The 7,658-nt window shown below is 39.1% G+C and overlaps 1 long non-coding RNA gene across 1 annotated transcript; it reads left to right on the forward strand.

The window, feature by feature from the left end:
* Window positions 1-529: 529 nt before the first annotated feature.
* On the forward strand, window positions 530-6,230 carry LOC122555547. The gene is made up of 3 exons (XR_006313295.1): window positions 530-591; window positions 2,485-2,617; window positions 5,731-6,230. It is a non-coding gene; the product is annotated as an uncharacterized LOC122555547 (long non-coding RNA).
* Window positions 6,231-7,658: the final 1,428 nt, after the last annotated feature.

Consider the following 7,658-nt stretch of genomic DNA (forward strand, 5'->3'; position numbering starts at 1 on the left):
GACGACCATGTATAGCTGGATTAACTATTAATGTACAATAGTTACGATGAACTCTGAACCTAGAAACAATCATTGATTTTTGCCTTGTCTTCAACCTGCCTGTAAAGATACCAAATTCATAGTGTGGCATCAAATTACATTGAAAAACACCTTGTTCATAATTAACCAAATGCTGTGAGATAATCTGACTGGAAACCCCTACATTCGAATGGTGGTCACTGCCAGCACAATTGGCAGGACCTGAAAAAGAGGAACAAATAAAGCCTGGATTGAAGGTAAGTGTAGGTTACTGACTGTTTCTGGGAACTACTAGCCTGGCTCAGAGGTGGGATCTGGTGTATAGAGGTGAGGGATTGTCTCTAATGGGTATAGGAGACCTTTGAAGGTGATCTCATTACCTGACTGATGGCATGCAGTAAAAGCTGCTGAACTTTCCACCTGCCTTGAACTTGCCCAGGAGTTGGGAAAAGATCAGTGGGGGTGGGAAGAGGCATTTAATTGGCCGTTAATTAACTTCTGCAGGTCAAAGGGCAAATGAACCACCTGGTGCTTCCACTACTTCCTGAAAATGAGAGGCTGCTCAGGAGGTGGGTAAGTGATAGATAAGCCATTCTCTGCATTTTACAAATCCAACCTGTTTGCAATTTAGCCTGTACACTCACTTTTATGTTTCAAAAAGAAGACATTTGGCACATCAAGTACATACTGGCTCTCAGTAGATCCATCCAGTCACAGTCCTACTTCCTGGTTCATTCCACATAGCCCTTTTATTTCTTTAAAATGCCCGTTAAATTGTACACCTCCTGTACATCTCTTCTGAATAGCATTATGCCTTTTTACACTTCCAAACTATCACTATTGGTACTTTTATCCAAGTTTATGGAAATCAAAATTCCATAATGCCACTTTCAACAATGCCACTATCCATCTCTTTTCCCAATCCCTCAGCCAGCATCAAGTTCTGCCCAAAAATTCCGATGGCTAGCCAACAGAGACACCAGCCAAAGTGTTGGATAAGTAGCTCTGCCTGAATATTTTAAGGCTGGTGTAATCCAAAGACTAGTTGCAATTTATTTGAAGATTGAAAACCAACAGGCTGAAGGTTTTTTGAGGATATTTTAGTGCTATTGTGTCACGTGAAACTAATTTCTAAGTAACATAGGAGTATATAATAGACATGAAGATTGAGAAATCCAACATTAATCTTCCATCTTCAATCATTCAGTTTATCCATAACTTCTTTAGTGTGATGGATGTGTTCTTGAGCAACTCCACATTATAGTAAAACCATGCTTTAGAAAGAGCACTTAAAGTGTTGATGTTACAGCCAACACATGTTTATAAGTTCACACTTTAGAAACAATGTCCCCAATTTGTCAATCACTTTACAAAGAGTTTGCATTAACAAAACACGTGTTATAGCAGCACAACCTGTATTCCATTGACTGCCCAGGAAGAAAACCAAACTGACTGGAATGGTTGAAAAACTTGCCAGCCAGTTTGTGAAGTCAGGGGAAGTAGTTAATTCCAGTTGCTGAACTGTTAAGTTTCTTCCAATTGCAATCTTATATCAATGATCAATTATCACCAGTGCAAAGGTGTCATCCCTGGCTGACTTTTCCCAGCCAAAATAAAAACTGCTTCTTTCTTCTGTCATCAGGGGAATCAGCGAACGTAGCCATAACAGATTTAGCCCTTGTCAGCATGACATGTGGAAATCTGAAAAAAACATGCTTTAGAAAGAGCACTTAAAGTATTGGTGTTACAGCCAACACATGTTTATAAGTTCACACTTTGACAAATTGGGGACATTGTTTCTAATCACTTTACAACGAGTTTGCATTAATGAAACATGTGTTATAGCAGCACAACCTGTATTCCATTGATTGCCCAGGAAGAAAACAAAACTGATTGGAATGGTGATATGAAAGTGAAAGAAATATAATAAATATAAATTCCAAATCTTGATTGGAAAGCACAATTAAAGTTAAACATACAAGCAATTAAATTAATTGTTACATAGTTTATTATAAATAAACACTTGCTTCACAAAATTTACATCCTTTTCAACTGACCTCCAGAAAACATTGTTCCTTGTTGAAATCTTGTGTTTTACTGGAAATGCAGGTTTTCACTCTCTTAACACCCTGCACCACATTGTCCACACTTAGAACCTATGTGTGGTGATTGTGGATGAAACACACTGATGAGAATAGAAAAGCAAAGAATTAAGTGAGGTTCCACTGAATTTCCCCAAAACAGTGAAAAAAATGTCCCAATAAAATTCCAGAACAATCTTAATTGAGCATGAGTAAAATCAAAAAAGCAGAAGCTTACCTGTTTCCTAAATTAATTCCTCTCAGTTGCCCTCACTCTAAATTTCTGCAAAGAAAATACGCTCCTGAACATGCCCAGTAACTCCCTACTTGGTGAGATCGGTGGATTGTTGATTGCGGACTGAAATCTCTGACTCTCTTTCTCCAGAAGCAGCTACATTCCAAATGGTCAGTTTTTTTGCAGACTCTGATTGCAAGATTCAGAGACAGGGTCAACAACAGGTTCCAAAGTCACAACCAGCCATTGAGGTTCCAATTTAGAAATGAGGTGGCAAGGAGAGGTATCTGCAGCTTTTGTTATCTTAAGTCAGTGCCTGAATGCAAATTTTGAAATGAACTTTTAACTGGGGCCACTGTTATGATCACAAGGCCATGAGTCCCTCTCTCTTTGTTTTCTCATTCTCTGTCTCTCTCTGTCTCCCTCTCAACTACCTTTCTCCAAGACTCTGCCTTCTTGTTCACTATGGCCCACTTTTGTGCTGTTTCTTTCCCCATTCTCTTGGCTTCTCACCCAGCTTCCCAGGCTTTTGGCCCCACTCCCTGTGTCTTCCTCACTCCATCTTCCCAGCCTTGCTTACCCAGGCTTCCCACCACCCAGCCCCAACCTTCCCTGAGCTCTTGCCATCACTCTTCAATCTCCCCTTGCACTTCTTAAGGCTTCCTGTGTTATGTCTCAAAGTCAATATATCAGTACAACTGAAAGAGTCACAGTACGCCAGTAAATGTTTGAAACATTGTAATGTAGCATGTGGCTTGAGGGTAGAAAGATCTCCAATGCCATCTAGAGCCATAGAGTCAAAGACATGGACATCACACAGAAACAGACCCTTCAGTCCAACTCATGCATGCCGACCAGATATCCTAAATTAATCTAGTCCCATTTGCATGCACGGCCCATATTCCTCTAAACTCTTCCTGTTCATATACCCATCCGGATATCTTTTAAATGTTGTAATTGTACCAGTCTCCACCCCTTCCTCTGTCAGCTCATTCTACACATACATCACCCTCTACATGAAAAAGTTGCCCCTTAGGGCCCTTTCAAATCTTTCCCCTTTAATCCTGAACCTATGCCCTCTAGTTCTGGACTTACTCACCCCAAGGAAAAGACCTTATCTATTCATCCTATCCACACCCCTCATGATTTTATAAACCTCTATAAGGTCACCCCTCAGCCTCTGACGCTCCCGGGAAAACAGCCCCAGCCTGTTTAACCTCCCTCTATAGCTTAAACCCTCCAATCCTGGCAACATCCTTGTAAATCTTTTCTGAACCCTTTCAAGTTTAACAACATCCTTCCTATAGGAGGAGGTTAATTCAGATCACTTGAAACATGACACACTAATAGAAGCAATCTGCTCTTTGTAACAAAGTAGCATAATGTAAGCCCAGACACGGATGTCTGATGTGAATGTCAGTTTCTTTATATCTTAGTGAGCTGCAATAATTGGCTGTTGGATTTTTTGATGCCATGTTAGCCACATCTTAGTTTTGTTTGTTACAGGAAGTAATACATGTGTTGCTGCATCAGAAAAAAAAATCCTCTTAGAGGCAAATCCCACATTGTTAGAAATGGTGGCCATCTATTAAACAAAAATCCAAGATCTCAGTGAGAAACTTTTGGAAAATTAATTGATGTCCAGCTGAACAATTGCTCTTGACTTTGGAGAATTCAGACAAGCAGCAGTATCTGATCATACGAATACAGACCTGTAGATTGGATATTGACCAGTCAGAGAATTGAACTAATTTCTTTATGATTAAAATCTGAGTTCTTTAAAAATAATAAGATTCCTAAGAGGGCCTTTATTTAAGTATAAAGTCTGAAATCACAAAACGAGCAGAACAAGCAATTACGAAGTGAGAACTCCACCTCTCTCCATTCCTTTTTTAAAATACCCCCCAAGTTAAAAGGCCTCTCAGCTCATCACATAAAATAAGGTCTTAGAGTCAAAGAGGTCTACAAGACAGAAAAACACCCATCAGCCCATTGAATCTGTGCTGGTCACAAACAAGCACCTAACTATTCTAATTGTATTTCAAGCACTTGGTCAATTGCCTTTTATACCTTAGCATCACAAGTGCAAATCTAAATAATTCTTAAATGTTTTGAGAGTTTCTGCCTCTTCTCCCCCACACCCCCCCCCCTCACAGGCAGAAAAGGTGATATCGTGCAGGAGGCAAAACACACATCACCTATCTTCTTGACCCAGGTTCTTCAGGCTCCACAGTCTTTCTAATTTTCCTGAGATTCTCAGCCTCACCGTCTGGTCTCTCCAGCTTCCACTAGTTGGAATCCATTCCCTACCATTATCATCAACACCCCCACAGCTTCCCAAGGCTTTCTCTGGTTTGCCTTCAAGGCTATTGCCCTTGTGGTTAGCTTGCTATCAACATTCCCCACCCCTCTAGTTAGTCCACCACCTGGTTCTGGTGCTACTTCCCTGGCTCCTGTGAGCAAGTCGGAAAGAATGAGTGGTTAAGGGAAAGTGAGTGGCTGACAGGCATCTAGCTACTGCTGGCTTAGTGTAATATTTTCTCAGGTGATGTTGTCCACAAACAAAACTAGGGACTTCTGCATTCAGCTCTAACACCTCCACTTCATCCTTTTCCTTTCCAACAGTCATGACCAGATTGTCCACATTCATCAGTTTTCAGTGATACTGGCTGTTCTCAAGCAGCAGTGTTGATACTTTTCCAGTTGTGCTGTGTCTTGATTAGTGATGTCAGTTCAGAAATAGACAGACCAACTACATGTCTTGAAAACTACTTGGCAGCACAGGCATCTTGCACCAAGCTTGCACCTACTTGGGGGTTCCAGCCAGCTGTGGTCTCCATGCTTTCCTCCTTTTATTTCTCTTAATTGGTTGCTAAACATGTCTGCTGTGAAGCTCAAATGTCCCTTCTGTTTCTTGTATATACAGTTGAGATTGTTTGTTTGGTGTCTTTCTAACTCCCAGTAGTTAGTTTCTAACTAATCTAGCAGTAGCAAAAGGCCATGGAACTATTTTTACCCATCAGCTCCAAAATGATCCTGCCACTGAGATGACACAGTGAATGTCACTGGACGAGTAATCCAAAACCCCTTGTAATGTTCTGAGGACATGGTTTTGAATCCCACCATGGCACATTGAGTTTGAATTCAACAAAAGTCTGGAATTAAAAACTAGCTTATTTGGTGACCATGTAACAATCATCTATTGTTATTAAAAAAAAAGGACATCGGATTCATTAATGTCCTTTAGGGAGGGAAATCTTCCATCCTTACTGGTCTGATCTACATATGACTCCAGACCTGTAGCAATCTATTTGACTCTTATCAAAGCAATTAGGATTTGGGAATAAATGCTGTTATAGCCAGCAATGACCACATCCTGATTTTTTTTTCCAAAAGGATCCACCTCCTGTTAAACATGGGCATGAAGGAGGAAACTAGCTGCCACCTTGTCAGTGAAGATTTCGCACCCCATGTGACCCACCAGAATGCAAATAAGTGTGAGGAAGGTGGTTCTGGAAGTGTATTGCAGAAGGGAACCAAAATTGAGTTAGCAGCAAGTTTATTGTTTGATGGCATCTTCTTCTCATAATACGTAAAAACCTGTCACCACGTCAAACCTCAGTTTATTCAGACCTTCCATCTGGGAAGTAGTAGCATTTCCCTGCTCAATGTCCATTTGGATGAGGGCAGGGTTGGATCTGTGTTATTGGATAGCAAATTGTATTTATCTCAAAGGAACCCACCATAAACCTATGCAGGAGAGAAGATTTCGCTCAACAATGGTGGACAGATAGATAGTGTTTCTTCAAAAAAATTCCAAAATATTTTATTATAGGGTTAAGTTCACTTTGCCTAGTCCCCCCTTGTACACTTTAATGTTTGACTTGTGGGATTTCCATGTGTATCGACATTTCATAAAATAAAATTTTGATTTTTGAAAACTTAACATGTCAAAATAACATTAAATTTAGGTACTATGAGCAAGAAGGTGAACATAATGCAATATGACAAAAATAGACAAATAGATATGGGAAATATGATAAGAATAATATGGTCAACATCTCTGAGTAGGACTTTCTCCGCATGCTATTGAACATCTGTAATCCAAGAATCTCGTACAGTCATTACACGTTAGTCCATCTAGAGAGCAAAAAGTGCCTTGCAAGACATCATTTAATTGGTAACAATCTTTCATTATAAAAGAATTTTGCCTTTTAAAGTTGCTCATTAAATATTTTTAATGAACTATGCAACTAATTGTTCACATCCTTGGGGTAATATTATTTAATTATTTTTAATGCTTGGTATCTACTGTTCTGTAATTCCAATCTTAAGTGTGCAAAGCAGACCGCAAAAGAATGCACCTCATTCAGAATATTGGGAAATGTAACGAATTATGTCAGCCGTATGCTCACGATACCAAAGCAAATTTCAAAGGAGCAATGTAAGTTAGGATATAGACATTTAAATAATGTACTTAAATGCTGAAATTATGTAACACTTCATAACATATAAACGCACTGTATTTAACCTAATGATCCTGCACAAAATTTTATACAGGTAAAACAAGACCAATGTATTCAATATAAGGAATCGATGGAATTAATACCCTTAAGACATACTTAATGGATTTATTTAAGCCATATGCAATTTAATAAAAAGATGGGAATTCTGCAATAATAGTTCTTTATCAACATAAAAATCGGAAAAAAAAATATTTTTATTAGACCTGATTGCAGAAACAGTATTAAAGTAATGGTTCTGAAATAGTCAATGTTGACATTGCATTTAGCTCCAGCCAACCTGACATTGTCACTTAGTCTTTGTGTGCAGAATCAGGCAATCTTCCATGAGATCCTTACTGGGTCAGAAGTGATGTACCTGGATCATTTTCAATACTGAGTAGTTACTAGGCTCCAAGCAGAACTAAAGAACATATAAACATGTCATTGGCTGCAACCCAGCTGGAAGGTTTTATTCTGTAGTTGTGCACTCTGTGAAAGCTCAATACAGATCTGAACAAGCCAGTGAACCTAGCTTTTGATTCACCTTTGTGATTCACCTGCGTTCACCTGACTCCACTCTTAAAGGAAGACTATACCAATATAATCTATAAAAAATCCTGACAGTATAAAGCAAGTCTATCCAACTATTCAATGTAACTTGTACATATTGCTACCATGCAATAATCTACCTCTTGTTCTGTAAGATAAATGCCTCTTTGTGTTAAGAATCACCAATGGTCTATCCTCTATCATTGATGCTTGGACAAGAACTTAGATTAGATTTGTTTTGATGTATTACTGTCACATGTACCTACGTAC

Source organism: Chiloscyllium plagiosum, chromosome 12 (assembly GCF_004010195.1).
Source record: "Chiloscyllium plagiosum isolate BGI_BamShark_2017 chromosome 12, ASM401019v2, whole genome shotgun sequence".
Lineage (NCBI taxonomy): Eukaryota > Metazoa > Chordata > Chondrichthyes > Orectolobiformes > Hemiscylliidae > Chiloscyllium > Chiloscyllium plagiosum.